Source organism: Pinus tabuliformis, chromosome 4_1 (assembly GCF_031772625.1).
Source record: "Pinus tabuliformis cultivar Carrire ecotype Pingquan chromosome 4_1, CPIR1, whole genome shotgun sequence".
Taxonomy (NCBI): Eukaryota; Viridiplantae; Streptophyta; class Pinopsida; order Pinales; family Pinaceae; genus Pinus; species Pinus tabuliformis.
In genome coordinates, this window is record NC_142303.1 from 77,612,612 (window position 1) to 77,629,271 (window position 16,660).

Below are 16,660 nucleotides of genomic sequence, written 5' to 3' on the forward strand. Positions count from 1 at the left end.
ACCAATCATAAGTGCATCTACTATACTTAAGCATAACTTAGTATTGCATGAAAGTTACACAGAATAGTATGCTCATGATATAGATTTCAAAGATGTATATGCAACTTTAAGTCATGGAAAACAAGTAGAAGAATTGGATTATCATGTTAAGGACCAACTCTTGTATCATTTTGGAAAGTTATGCATTCCTCAAACTGAAAGAGTAAAGATAATTCGAGAGCACACATTTTTCTAATATCATGTCACTTTGGTGTAAGTAAAACAGTTGCACAGCTGCAAAGATTTTGTTATTGGCCAAAAATGAATGAAACAATTTCTAGATATGTAAGAGGGTGTACCATGTGTGCTACTAGTAAGCCCAACAATAGAAAACTAGGCTTGTACACTCCACTACCAGTTCCTTCTCATCCTTGGGAAAGTGTTTCCATGGATTTTGTTGGGGGACTGCCTAAATCTAGAAAAGGTCATGACTATTTATATGTTATTGTGGGTAGGTTCAACAAAATGTGTATTTTAATACCTTTTAAAAAACAGATTACAGCTGAACAAACTTCAAAGCTGTTCTTTCAGCATGTATGGGTTCATTTTGGATTACCCACTTCCATTGTATCTGATCAAGATTCCCGGTTTGTTGGGAAATTTTGGTCGAGTCTGTGGGAATTGATGGACACCAGACTGAAGAAGAGCACAGATTTTCATTCGCAAACAGATGGCCAAACAGAAGTGGTCAAAAGGACAGTGATCAAGTTGCTCAGAGGCTATTGCAGCAAGCATCCCAAGCTTTGGGATGAACATTTGTGTTATGTCCAGCATGCTTACAACCGAGCTAAACATTCTTCTACACAAAGATCTCCTTTTGAGACCTGTTTTGGTTTCACACCAAGGTCTCCCTTGGATTTTGTCTTTGGTAAAGTCATAGCAGTTGATGAACACAGTGATGTGGACAAGGCAACCAAGTTCATTGAAAAAATCCAAGAAATTCACTAGGCAGTATAGGAACAGCTAGAAAAGAGCTAAGCTAAGTACAAGGCAAGGCATGATAAGCATCGGATTGAGCATAGCTTCCAAGTTGGTGATCAAGTTTGGTTGTATATCAGTAAAGAAAGAATGCAAGGTGAAGGTAAGAAGCTAAAGCCAATAAGGTATGGACCTTTCAATATACTTGAGAAAATTGGTGAGAATGCTTTTCGCCTTGATTTACCAGCTTACATGCACATCTACTAAGTTATTAATGCAGAAAGCTTGAGACTATTTGAACCTTCATTAATTTAAGATCCCGAGGAGCAGAGTCAATTACATTCTATTCATGATCTGTTTCGTGAATATATCAATGAATTGCAGGAAGATACAGTTCTAGACAGGAATGTGAGAACTATGCGCAGAGGGGATGCTGAGTACCTCAGGATTGGACTCAAAGGTTCAAAACCAAGCAGTGCAAAATGGATAGAAATTGGGCAAGAAGAATCTATACCCTCACTTAATTGATGCTTAAAACCAACTTTTGGTGGTCCAAAAGCTTTTTTAGCGGGAAGGCTGTGATCCGAATTGGATCCTAGAACACTCTCTAACTTTTCATGAACTCTTTAAAAATCATGCCAAAGTTTCAAAGTCTTATAAAGATCAAGCTTATCAGAGATATCCTCGTAACAGTTGCAATTTGTGATCAGCGCGGAGCAATGAGGACCCTCGATCAAGCACGCAGACTGTTGGCCCATGGTAACACGCACTGCCACGAATTAGCAAAACTAGAGGTCATTTCAAGAAACAGGGGTAGTTTCTGATATGTGATTAGCGACAAGTCACTAATCACATATCGTAGGGAAAACCCCTCAAAGAAGGAAAAGCCCGGATCACCCAGACCTGAATTAATTATAAAATGCAACGGATACCGCTCCGATTCCGTCAGAAGCGGGGTCCCATAAAAACTGGCAGGATATCGGAAGGGATTTGAGAGGTAAGTGGTTTCAATTGAGTCCTGTCCGATGCCACACAATGGGTGCCACACGTCCGGAAGAAGAGAGAGAAAACCTCTCACTTCGGATGGGTAAACATAATGTTACTTACGCGCCCGATATGGACGATGACCGTTGGATCTAGAGACTCTAGATCAATGGTGGAGATGCATTCCGATGGATGACTAGATTTGACGAGGGTTACAGGCAGAGTTGTATAGGATTTGAAGTTCGACGTGGACGATGCATTGGCAGAAGATTGTGTTTTGTAGGCATTCTTGGAGTTAACGGTAAAAACGAGCGTTTCAAAGACGTCCAAGAGAACTGAAACTCAGTTCATTATGAAATAGGTGGCCACCTCCCTGTGAGGTGTTATACTGTGATGATTATGCAGAACAGAGAGATTCATACGGACAAAGGCAGGGGAACCGGAAAGCCGGGAAGTGGAACGAACAGTCAGGAAGAAGATTGGCTTTAAAGCCACGAACTGATAGAGAGAGAGAGGAGCAAGTTAGTAAGCTAAGAGCAGAGAGAAGAAGTCGAGCTGACCTACAGAGGAAAAGGCAACATCGAGCCAAACAGAGCCAAAGAGAGTCAGAGAGTCTGTGTACTCCAGAGAAGGCTTGAGAGGTTCAAGCAAACTCCTCTGTATATGCCTGTCATGTATGAGTCTCAGATTGGGCTCATACTACTGTGACCAATAGAGATCAAGTTTTAGTAAGGAGAGTCTGTGTACTCCAGAGACTTGGGGAATCCAAGTACCATCTTACTGATTTGTATCTGTTGAGTGAGACTCGAATTGAGCTAACTGTTGTAAAAACTCTGCTTTGAAAACATAATAGAGAGGCCACCACTGAAGGCTAGACCGGGAGACGTAACCCAGGAGTATTGGGTGAACTCCTTATTAAACTTGTTGTGTTTATATGTTTGCCTGTTATGTTTTCTTTAACTGCTTCAGTGCCTATGTATTTCACAATCTTATCGATCTGTTGCATAAAATAACATAGGCACATCCAAGCATGTGACTCTGTAATACCTTAATTGTTTGTCTTAGATCAATTTCAGATTAGAATACTTGACCACATTGGTCTTTCCATGATTATTGGTACAATCATTAGCACATAAATTTAACATTTTCACATATATATCATTCCAATCAATCACACACATACATAGACATGTATACACATACATGCATACATGTAGAACAAGAGTCATTCTTTTTTGCCCGTGTTAATTCAAAAAGGGCCTACTTGATTTGCAGACAAAAGATTTAAATTTTTCACCACAGGAGACGAAGCCCAACCTTACCCATCATTTTCTTCATCAACATTTATAGTGGAATTTTTTTTATCGTCAATTCTACAATCATCATTTTCTACCAAGAAAGAAGCTCTAGCTTGACACGAGGAAGGCAAGATGCATGCACTTTAACAAAATAATTGAACCTCTGAATCAAGAAAGGAGAGGCATATCTAAGTTCATCATTAACATACAATAATTCCAGATGTCTATGAATTGCAAATTGTAGCTGCCCAAAATAAAATATGCAAAATTTTAGTTTCCCATGGAAGATCATTAAGGTGTCCAAGCTACCCTTAAGCCATGCTGGAAATCAAATGTATTTGATAATGAATAATCAAATTAGATAGGGTGAGATATACTTATAAACAACTAGACCACCTATCTTTAATTTGCAAATGAAAAATACAAAGAAGTACTAGTGTCTACTTTCAACGAAGAAAGTTTATGCCTATTTGAAAACATGAGTAATCACTGATATGTCTTTTACTTGAACCATGAAGAGGTAAACTCTCTACAGAAATAGTATGCACTTGTAGATGTCAATCATATTTTTAAGTGAGACAAGGTTGAAATTTTTTCAAAAGAATGATCAACACTGTGCTCTACGTACCTGTCACATTAAATATATGAAACTTAATTTCAAATGCGAAAATTGAATTGAATTTGGAACCAATCATTTTGTTTTGGACAAGCATGTTTCACTCTATGGTTGTAGAAATGTGGCAGAGAGGCCAGTGAATCTACCATCTCACAAGAGGTACGATTCAAATTCTGGAGGGATTAACCAAATAAAATGAGCTCTTCCTAAGTAACTATAAAGATGATAATGATGTAGCAAAAAGTGTTTGGGTAATATAAGGTCAACCAAAAGACATCCAATTGTCCTCAAAGACAAACTGAAACACATTATTTCTGAATATTTGTTATAGTACAACGTAAACAATGGAGATCAAACAAGAGTTAGGAATCACTGGATTGTAGCTTATAGATGCTTTTTCTCAAAAAGTATTTATCTACCCATATTTCAATATAAAGAAACTACAATTTTGATCATAAACGCATATTATTAAATATTGCAAAAAAGGACTATAGTGGATGCAGAAATGAAACAAATTAAGATAAGCAATTAACAAACCTGTTGGATTTTCTACCTAGGTCGTTTGTTCTCTGAGTAAACAAATGAAATCACCGATAAAATTCCAAAAATTAAACCCAAAACCACACCTGAAACAAACCCCATTGCGACGCCACTCGCTACATGAATAAACAGAAACATCCTTTTCCGATGAGAGGAGCAGATGAAGAGAAAGTCTGCTTAATTGTAGCTAAAATTAGCCAAACTAGGTAATGAAAAACATATACCTTTCTATAATATAAGCTAAACTTAATCCAATCGGACAAAAAACTTTATAAAATTAGCTTAACGGGGCTAGATTCTTAGACTTATCACTAATTTTATTTTGTCGAAGCTATTACAGAGGATTTAAATTTCTAATAACAAGAATGTATGAGAATGTTAGAAAATTCTAAAAAACAATAATAAATAAAGTAAAATTAGATTAAAATTATCACTTTGTCCTTGCATGCCCGCCGGGTATCCGAGGTACTGATTCCAAGTCCCAATATTTCACTACGTCAAGCCACAAACCATGGCAACAGAAAATGTTATTCCTTGACAAGCCTAGCCCTAGTCGCATAGGTTAAGGTCAGGACCCCATTACGTACCTACTTCTATTTACCTCTGTTCTGGTGCACCTACATGCGCCTACCTCCATTTTGGAGTACCTACTTATTTCTTTGTAAGTAAGTGTGGGTTTTTGTTTCACCTACCCACAAACCAAGGGGGAAGGAAACACAAAGGGAATAGTAGGGTAATAAGGGTTTATTAAGGTCCCTATTTTCTTTCCTTGAGCATATTTGATTTATCACCTGCCTTCCTTGTTGTGATTATAGGGGGGCGTAGCAAGGAGCCTTCCTTTCTCCCGACTTCAGGGGAATTTCTCCTCTCATTGCTCTATAGCCGGTGGGGAAAAGGTGTTGCATGAGTCATAGTAACAATTTCTCATCCTGCAAAATAAGGAACAAAGGCATCAAAGAGAGCACATGCAAGAGCCATAGGATCTAAGCCAACATTATAATTAAAAACACTAGGGATAAAGGCATATAGATTTTCTATGGATGATTTAACCAATTACAACTTTATTACCATTAGAGAAGAACACAGGAGAAAGGGTAGGGAAGCCAATATAACAAGCAATAGTTCAAAATTATAAGCACTCATTGAGCATAACTTCACCAATTTGGTGTTTACTCTACAAAGTGTGGTATTTTCTAATTTCACGAATATTAAAATGTTAACGGATTTGGGCTTATGCTACTTTGGTATTGTACCTATAGTCTAAAATCATATTTTTGAATACAACAGAAAAAAAAAAAAAAAAAAAAAAAAAAAAAAGCTCATCATAGATCTAGTCTCAAAGCATGCTACTGAGATAAATCATTGAGCTGAATAAGATATGGCCTTACAAATTCTTGTATAAACTTAGGATCTTCTCATAGCTGATTTTATAACAGAGATTACGAATTGGAGCTTGGCACTGGAAAAAATTGTAGTCACATTATCCTCTAATTTATTTATATTTGCAAAACTGAGTTGCAAAGCCCATAAGGGACAAAGTGCTATTATGTGGGCCTCGAGGCACACCAAGCAGATAAGTGCTATTTTATAATGTTTCATTATCTATTTTTTGTCCTAGATGTGTAGGAATTTACAGGCTAAGTTCCTCAGACAGAACACCAAAGGACACCGCTCACGACCAGATCGCAGATCAATACACCAGTATTTTTGACGTGGTTAAAACCCTCAAAGAGGGAAACAGTCCACGGCCTAAGCCAACGCGGCCACTTCAGGCAATTTATTAATAAAAGAATGAAAAATTACATATGCTTCTCTCATGCACTGATTACCCTACAAATGACCCTCCATGCGCTTTAAATAGAAATCATGGACCAATCGGGTGTCAAGCCACGGATCAAGTGTCGGTAATACCGAGGAGAGAATGAACCGTCAGATCACTACATATCGTGACCGTCGTATTGTAAGTTACAAAATGTACAACGGTAAAGAAACACACTTTACCTAACTCTATACCTAACTCTATACTAGACCAAGTTGTACTTAACTATTTCCTATGTGTCGGAATATCCTAACATCCCCCCTTAAGAACAACTTGGGATAGGATTGAAGGATTTACAAATATGACACAATAGGAGAAGGAAGGAGGCACTAGAGCCTATCCCCCCTTAGTGACAACTTCCTGAACTCCAACCAAAAATCGAAGTTTAGTGAACTTCGCCTCTGTGAGAGCCTTTGTAAAGATGTCTGCAACCTGATCATCTGTTGAACAATATTGCGCTTCAAGAACATGGTCATGAATGAGCTTTCTGATGAAGTGCATGTGCAGTTCAATGTGTTTGCTACGCTGATGTTGGACTGGATCTTTGCATAGCTGAATGGCACTTTGATTATCACACCAAAGTGTAGTCAGATGCTGCTGCTGAAAGCCAAACTTTGACAGGATCTGACGAAGCCACAAGGCTTCCTTAGTAGCTTCTACGACACCACGATACTCTGCTTCTGCTGATGAAAGAGAACTGGCAGCTTGTTTCTTACAAGCCCATGTAATAGGTCCTGAACCAAGAGTGAACACATAACCGACAGTAGACTTCCGATCATCAAGGTCACCAGCCCAATCAGAATCAGTAAAACCAACCAATAGAGGAGCTGCTTCGGCACTGTAATGAATCCCAAACTGAACTATACCTCGAACATAACAAAGTATTCTTTTAGCTGCTTTCCAATGAATTTCACGTGGGTTTTGCATAAACCGAGCAACAAGGCCAATAGCAAAGGAAAGGTCAGGACGAGTATGGGTTAGATACAAAAGTTTTCCTACAAGTTGACGGTATAAGGTAGCATCAACTTCAGGAGAAGTACAAGTGACTGAAAGTTTGACTCCAGACTGAAAGGGAGAAGGGGATGGCTTATAGTCTTCCATGTGAAAGTGGCGTAGAATATCACAGGCATACTTGGACTGAGAAAGGGAAATACCTTCCTTGGATTGCAAGACTTGAAGATCGAGAAAATAATGTAAGTGTCCTAAGTCTGTCATTTCAAACTTACTTTTAAGGCTAGACTTCACATGGTTTATACGGTTGGGATCACTACCGGTAAGGATAAGATCATCAACATAAAGAACAAGAATGATAAGAGACTTGCCCACTTGCTTGGTGTAGACAGTATTGTCAGAATGACACCTAGAAAAGCCAGATTCTAAAAGAAATCTATCCATTTTGGCATACCAAACGCGAGGAGCTTGCTTGAGACCATAAAGGGATTTCTTAAGCCGAAATACAAGGCTGGAGTCTGTTTTTATGAAGCCAATGGGTTGTTCCATGTAGATTTCTTCATGCAAGTCCCCATGCAAGAAGGCAGATTTAACATCCATCCGATGAACTTCCCATTTGAACGAGGCAGCAAGGGAAAGAACAAGACGGATAGAGTTCATTTTGGCAACAGGGGAGAAGGTTTTAGTGTAGTCAATGCCTTCAACCTATGAAAAACCTTTAGCAACAAGACGAGCTTTATGTTTATCAACTTTCCCATCTGATCCATACTTGGTTCTGTAAACCCATTTGCATCTAACAAGTTTTCGTCCCTTTGGTAGAGGAACAAGATCCCATGTATCATTTGCCAATAATGAATGATATTCTTCATTCATAGCTGCTTCCCAATCTGGATGGCCTGAAGCTTCTGCAAAGGTGTCAGGATCATAATTTACTGGAGCTTGAGCCAGTAAAGAAGAGGCTCTGTCAAACTGAGAATGTGTGCGTTGCTGATCTGTAGGATCACCGCCAAGATCACCTGCTGCATCTCGAGTAGCACGAACCCATTTTGGAAGCTGAGGAGCTGAAGGAGGATCCTAAGATGGTGGGGGAGGATTGTCATCCTCACTTTCATCATCTGAAGAAGAAATGTTTTCAAAAGTAGAAGAGATAGGAAGAGGTGGCACATCCGTCGGACTAGGCTCACAGGCTGATATATTTTCATCAAATTTTACATCTCTTCTAATGATAACATTTTGGACTTAAATGGAATAAGTCTATAGCCTTTGACATCTTCAGAATATCCAACAAAAGTACATTTTTCACTCTTAGGTTCTAAAGCTTTATGCTTTTCATCTGGAATATGGGCCCACGCTTCACTTCCAAAAACACGAAAGTGACTTACATCTGGTTTGATTGAGCTCCATGCTTCTTCTGGAGTGATATTCTTTAAAGCCTTAGTAGGAGTGCGATTTATTATGTAATTTGCACATTAAATTGCTTCTGCCCAAAAACTAAGACCAAGTCCTTTAGATTGTAGCATACAATTAGCCATTTCCTTTAAGGTGCGATTCTTCCTTTCAGCTACACCATTTTGTTGTGGAGTATATGGAACAGTATGTTGCATTTGAATTCCATTCTCAGTGCAATAGTTGATGAATGTGTTTTTTACATATTCTCCGCCATTATCAGATCTTAGCTTAAGAATTTGATGTCCAGATTGTTTTTCAACAAAGGCCTTGAAGGCCAAAAATGTGTTAAATACTTCACTCTTGAGTTTTAAGAAGTATACCCAAGTGCGTCTGGAGAAATCATCAATGAAAGTTAAGAAATACTTGCAGCCAGAGAATGACACAACTAGAAGTGGACCACATAAATCACTATGCACAAGCTGTAAAGGGGCTGAGGCGTGCCAAGAGGCATGTTTTTCAAAACTGTCCCGATGATGTTTTCTGAGTACACATCCGGAACAAACACCATCTCTGCAAGATACCATAGGAAGACCTGTCACCATATTTTCTTTACATAGATGCTGAAGGGAGCGATAGTTTAAGTGACCAAATCGCTCATGCCAAAGTTTTCTCACTTCATCGTTATGAGCAACAAATACTGAGGGAAGATTTGATGACCCAAAGTTGTGAAACTTATACAACCTTGTAGAATCATCAGCAATGCCAGTAGCTAAAATATTTTTAGGATCTCTTAGGTCCTTGATTACAACATCATGAGGTGAAAATTCAATGATTTTACCTTCACCTGAATGAGTTATCTGATATATAGATAGAAGGTTGCAGGATAAGGTTGGAACACATAATACATCATTAAACTGACCATTGTCTAGATGAACACTTCCAGTCCCTACAACACTAAGAGATCTATCATCACCAACATATATATTTTTGGTGTTACAATCATTTAAAGAAGAAACCATGGCTTTGTTTTTGGCCATGTGATAAGAAGATCCAAAATCAATGAGCCACTCATGAGAATGAGAAGAGGAAGATACATTTAATGCATAACCAGACCAAGATGATTGACAACCACATGCAGAAAGTGCCATTCCTGAAGATGAAGTTGAAGTTGAAGAATGCTCCACATGGATGTTATGTTTCTTCATCGCTGCTTCCAAGGCTTCCATCTTCTTAAAGCATTTGGATTCTAAGTGGCCATCTCGATTACAAAAGTTGCAATTTCTATCAGTCTTCTTCCATTTGTTTTTATTTGTCTTATCATTTTGTTGAAATGATTTTTCATTTTGAGGCTGAGATTGCTTAGGACCCTTGTTTGGTTTAGGACCATTCTTTTTAGGATATATTTTCTTAGGATTCTTTGAATTTGGTTGCTGCTGTGCGGATAACGCTTTCTTGGAAGAGTTTCCAAGATTAAGAAGACCAAGGTGTAAGAGTTTTTCTTGTTCTCTTATTAAAGAATCACAAAAAGAGTCAAAGGAAGGGGACTTGTAGTCTGTTCCTTGAGAAATGAAGGCTTCTCTTATAGAATGGAAGGTGGAAACAAACATAGAGTAGGCTGGTCCCAACTTTGTAAGAATGGAATAGATAAGGTTAATATCTTCCTTCTTAACTTTAACACCTTCCAAGAGATATCTAAGGGTCTTGAACTTGGACAAGAAATCTTCAATGCAAGAAAAATTATTAGGGTCCAATGTAAGCAACTCATTTTCAAGTTGATGGGCTCTAAGTTCATTTTTAATCCCAAAAACTGTATTGATTTGTTTCATTGCTTCATCAGGAGTATCAAGTTCTGCAATATGGAATCTAAGATATGGACAAATAGACATCCCTATCAATCCACATCCTTGATCTTTCCTATTTTCCCATTTAGCAGCTTTATCTTCATCCTTCGGTTTCTTTTCTTGGCCTGAGGCTATTCTGTAGAGACCTTTACTTCTAAGTAAATCCTCAATGTAGGACAACCATTGGAAGTAGTTGGTGCTATCAAGGGTAACTTGGTATTGACTTTCCATTTCAACGGAAACTGAAGCTAAAGATGCTGAAAATAAGTGTTCCAATGGATAGATCTTGAAAAATTAGGCTGGTTTAAAAAAAACGGCTCTGAAAACGGCTTCCGAATGAAGAAGTTATGGCTTTTTGAAAAAAAGTTGATGAAGTTGCCAACAAAGTGCGGGAAAGTGCGGAAATGAAAAAGTCCGCCCCCACAAAATGGAGACTTGAACCTAAGACCTCTACTCTCTTAAAATAGCTTTGAACCAATTGAGCTATACAAAAAATTTGAGAGAGAGAGAGAGGGGGGGGGGGCCTTTGGGTTGCATGCTTGCTTTGAGAAGGCTCTTTTTCCCTACAAAACAAAAAACACAAAACCCAACACGGACATGCAATGAAAACGAACCTTACAGCTCGAAGTTAGCTTTAGCCGAAAAACTAAATATTTTCAAAAATGAACCTTGCGGCTCAAAGTTAGCTTCAGCCAGAAACTAAATATTTTTCTCAATGTTTCTGATTTTCCAAGATCACACTAAGGCGCAGGGAAAAGAGCATACGCACGAGAAAAATCCTTCCTTTCTGTTTCTAATTTGCCCAAATCACACAGAGTCGCAGGGCAAAGAGCATACGCAGAAATGAAAGGTATAGATCCGGTAATAAAAAAGGCTAAATAAACCGAAACCGAAATAAACAGAGAGAAAATAACTGTAAACTGCAAATAAACACTGTATACCTCCAAATCTTAAAAATGATGCAGCTAGGGCTACCGGAAACCTTTTCGAGTGAAACGAAAGGGGTTCCTCACTGGAACAGATGCTCCCAATACAACAGAGCAGTCCTCTCGGCCCAAAAGCTATCAGAAACAGTAGATCTAGGAAATGGCAGTCGGATGCAGTTCTACCGGCTTCAGATTTGGGTCACCAACGGACGCGGCCCTCAAATAGCTCTGATACCATGTAGGAATTTATAGGCTAAGTTCCTCAGATAGAACACCAAAGGACACCACTCACAACCAGATCGCAGATCAATACACCAGTATTTTTGACGTGGTTAAAACCCTCAAAGAGGGAAATAGTTCACGGCCTGAGCCAACGTGGCCACTTCAGGCAATTTATTAATAAAAGAATGAAAATTTACATATGCTTCTCTCATGCACGGATTACCCTACAAATGACCCTCCATGCGCTTTAAATAGAAATCATGGACCAATCGGGTGTCAAGCCACGGATCAAGTGTCGGTAATACCGAGGAGAGAATGAACCGTCGGATCACTACATATCGTGACCGTCAGACTGTAAGTTACAAAATGTACAACGGTAAAGAAACACACTTTACCTAACTCTATACCTAACTCTATACTAGACCAAGTTGTACTTAACTATTTCCTATGTGTCGGAATATCCTAACAAGATGTAGGAAAAAGCATGCTTTACGAGAATGTCCTCTTGATAGTTTTGAAATATGTGTTATATGTGCAAAAAATCATGACATAAAAGAATTTCATAGTAGAGTTTAGGCTTCTGTGATCCATATCAAGTTTACAAAAAATATTTTTCGGCGAAGATCACATGAGACATCATTTGTCGACGCGTTTCGAACCAACCAATGTGGTTCATCGTCAGGACAAGTTGAAGAAACAGATCTAGCTTAGCATGTTAAATAGACCGAGCAGAGCCTCCAACGGCTAATTTGACCAACCGCTAATATTGACTGTTGGACTGGGATCAAAACGTTTTTAATAATAAAAAAAAAAAAAAAAATCCTTCAATACCTGGGTTTAAGGCCATTTTCCAAGATGAAGCTAGAACAAGTCAAGCTAAATCACTTTATTTCTCCCAAGAGACCTTGGAAACCTCAACAAACAAGTATGGTACAAGATCCCAATGCAAAATTCCAATCATATGCACGACCAAAAAGCAATTGGAATACACCTATGCCTAGGAGAACTTGGCCACCTCTACCCCAAAACCCATCCTTGTCACAAGGTTGGAAAACTTCCTATGTTAGGACTCCTCAATATCCTCAATTTCAACAACCATATATATCCTCAATACCAACCTCAATATTATCCTCCTCAACCTTCACAACCTGCTCAGCCACAATTCTAACCCCAATTGACTTCGAGTTAACCACTTACCTTACCATGCACTCCATTTCCTCAAAACCCAAATCAACTACCTTCTCAACCACTCCCAAATCCAAATAATAAAGCTCCTCAACAACCTGTCTATAGTGTTGAGGGTCAAAATTTTCAACATTTTATGATATCTCCTCTAGGTCTAAATGATGTCCAACTTAGATCTGGTAGGGCCTTGCAAAAGAAATCACCACCAGTTATCATCCAAGAATATAAGGAGGATAAAGTTCTTAAAAAAGAGGTATCTCTTGATCAAGAAAAGAGTCCTCCAAAGAAATATGTTCATACAAAATTAGGTGACAACCAAAAATAATCAATTCCCACAATTCCTCTAATAGAACAACCTTTTTTTCCTTACAAAGTCCTCCTCCTCCTGAAAGGATTCAAATTTATAAGGGAATATAAAGGAAAATCATTTTACTTGAAAACAATATACTAGATGAATTAAAAAACATTTGCATCAAAATCAATTTACTTCAAGCTATAAAGGAAATACTTATATTTTAAAAAACAATAAAGGAGTTGTGCATCATATTTCAAGTGTTGGAGTCAAGGTGGATGCATCTAAGGTAAAGGTAATCTCTAAAATTTCAGTTCCTGCTTGTCAAAGAGATGTTAGAAGTTTTCTTGGTTTTACAAGATATTACAGAAGATTCATAGAAAATATCACAGAAATATCTTCTCCACTCTTTAAAATTCTTACAAAAGATTGTGATTTTGTTTGGAATTATGACTACGAAAAGGAATTTGAATCATTGAAACAAAAAATAACTTAAACACCAATATTAAGAGGGCCTAATTGGTCTCTCCCACTTCATATTTCAACTGATGCTTCAGATACAACTTTAGGAGTTGTATTGGGACAAAAATACTTAACTTATGTTATTTATTATACAAGTAAAATTTTGACTCCTGTAAAGTTAAATTATGCAGTAACAGAAAATGAGTTTCTAGTTGTTGTGCATTCCATTAATAAGTTTCAACATTATATTAATCGTTATGAAACTTTCGTTCATAAAAATCATTCTTATATTAGATATTTAATGAATAAAGCAATTACTAATGATCGGATTACTAGATGGTTGTTATTATTATAAGAATTCAATATTACCATCTTGGATATGACAGGAAAGGAAAACAGAGTTGATGATTTCCTTTCGAGGATGCAGAATTATAATATCGATACACCTATAAATGATAATTTTTAATTTTATTTATTTATTTATTTATTATTATTATTATTTTTTTCCAGTATCTACTAAAACTCCTTGATTTGCGAGTAATCCTATTCATTGTAGAGAAGGACATGACGGCGAACTCGAGGGTGCGAAACTAGGTTTACAGAGGGGCTCTTTGGTTGCTCCCCGTGGAGTGCAGTAGAGGAGGGAGCTCCACTCCCTCCTACAAGGAAGCGACTGCCGATAGAGGCAAGTCATCGATGGGAAAAAACAGAGGTTCTGGTGAAGAAGGGGGAAAATAATGAAAAGGTTACAGATGGGGCCAGGTCCAAGGAAAACAGCAGCGTAAAGGACAAAGAGGAAGAAGACAAAAGCCAGGGAACAAGGGACAAAAATCAAAAGGGACCGTGCAGACCCATTGTTGGAGAGGTAAATCCCCTCTACAGACAGAGGCGATCCCACTAGCCCAAAATGGGTCTAGCAACAATCAATTAACGCTACCATGCAAGTTCCTAGTTTCAAATTGAAAGTGGATTATGAGAACCAACCTGGAGTCCAACGCTAGTGTTGTAGACGAGTCGATACTCTCATTCCCTTGCTCCGGCAAGTCACGATCCTCACGATCTCCGTGAATGGATCCCTGCACATGCAAAGAACAAAGCAAATACAAACATAAAATCCACTAAATACAACTATACATCAGTTAGAAAAGACATAGATCAAACATCATAATAATGAACAATAAGATCAGAACCATAACGATAGTCGCTTATTAATGAATAATCAACAGAGGAAAATACAACCAAAGTTTTGACGTTGAATCTCTCCTCTGGCTGGGCGAGCAGCTACATATGTCTTGCAATAGACCTTTCTCTCTCTTTGATTATGACTACACAGCTTAGACTTCTGGCAGCATAACCTCCCTATGCTTCAAGACTCTTACTATCACTCAAGACAAGCGTTATCACTCCTACTCCAAAAACTAGCTTGTCAAATGCATGAGGACAGACTTTTATAGATGGAGAAGGGGAGGAAGATACAATGCATCGAGACACCCATTATGGATTGGCATTATCTCCAAAAAGCCGTTGCAGATAGATGTAAGGGATAGATGATGAATCTCGACATCTAAAAGATTAGCTTTATCCTCAAAAGACTTCATGACTTGAAGGGAAAAACCATCCGGGCGCGCGTTTGTTAAAAAGCTTTTCCAAACTTGGTTGGCGCGGGTGTTACTCTAAGACAGAGCGCCAATGGGTGCGCCTTCTTTTGAGGATCTCCTTCATTGGTGCGGGTAGTACACTGTGGACCCACACTAGTGGAAAAAGGGCACTTTTCAGGGATATTTTGCAGGAGGTGTCTTCAGGGCACATGAAGTCCATACTTAGGGGAACATAATGCAAGTGTTTTTAAGTCATGTCACTGCTCACAGGTCCCGGAATGAGTCCTCCAAAGTACGGGAAAGGGGTAACAGGGATGGTGACCAATGGTGACAAATTACTATGTAACAGATGCCCCCTAAAGCATGAGGCTCGAGAAAGAGGGGTGAAATGCTTTACAAGAACACATGTAGCTGCCGCCGAGAATCTGCATCGAGAGATACAACTGATAGCTCAAGTACATGATATATATGGTATGGTCGCAGCCATCCATAAGAGAGTACATAATAATCTAGATCCATAGTATGGGCGCAACCATCTGATTAGGATCAATGAATAGACTCAGGTATGGTCGCAGCCATCCAGTGAATGAGTCATGTAACAAGAATCACGCCTGGATTACAACAGACAAAATCCAGGGTCTTGCGCTCCATCTCGACCCGAACAAAAGTACAAGTTCAAGCATGCGAATATATGAGTTGAAGTCGAACATGCATGAACATCGTCTGATTACCAGTCAATAATGAAAAATGTTAACAGACGCGAGAGGTACCACCAATAATGACAATGGCCCTCAAGGTACTACAGGTACAATCTACGGCGTGCGAATTAGTAATCTGGCGTCGAACACCCGTAGAATCATTCGATCGGAGGCCAATGATGAAAACCTCACGTCAAACACGAAGAACTTGCCATTGAGGCATGCAGGCTCCGAGGCACCAGAAGGGAGTCTCTAGATCAGCTTCCTAGATAATGAGCTGAAGTCGACAGGAAGTGACCTTGATCGAAGGTGGGCCATGATGTTCCCCACATCATCGACACGAGACAGAGAGATAATGTTGTGAATCAGGATTATGTGAGCTATCAGAGGGAGGTTGTTTTTCTGCAGAGGTCAACTTCTCTTGAACATATCGGCGGCACGATAGTGGAATTGGCAGTATTTGACATCAATGGATCAGAGGTCATGGTGACGAGGCAATGAGCAGATGAGAGGTCAAACAGGATTATCCAAATCCACGGAGGCAAGTGAAAAATGAGATGAGATATCCCCACCCAGACACGAAAGCAGACAAGTGCCATGTTCAAGAGCGACATACTAACGACACGACAATAATTATGGTTCCATTTTCCCCCGCCATTTCTGGCGAGTACCCCAATTATTTTTAACAAGCTTGATGGGGATAGCATATGCTTGTGGTGCGTCATTTCGACAAAATCCGATGTCATCAGGTTTTAACGAGTCTGACAAAGGAAGAACTCGGCGTCTTTTCATGTTTAGAGAGTTTGAAAAGACAACAGAAAAGGAAACTCCAAGGGTGTCCTTTTTCGTAAAGTTGTGTCTCTCGAGCCCGAAAAAGTATAA

General features: G+C 38.8%; 1 pseudogene; it reads right to left on the reverse strand.

The window, feature by feature from the left end:
- LOC149174243 (vacuolar cation/proton exchanger 3-like) overlaps window positions 1–12,757 on the reverse strand; it is a 33,632-nt pseudogene extending 20,875 nt beyond the window's left edge.
- Window positions 12,758–16,660: the final 3,903 nt, after the last annotated feature.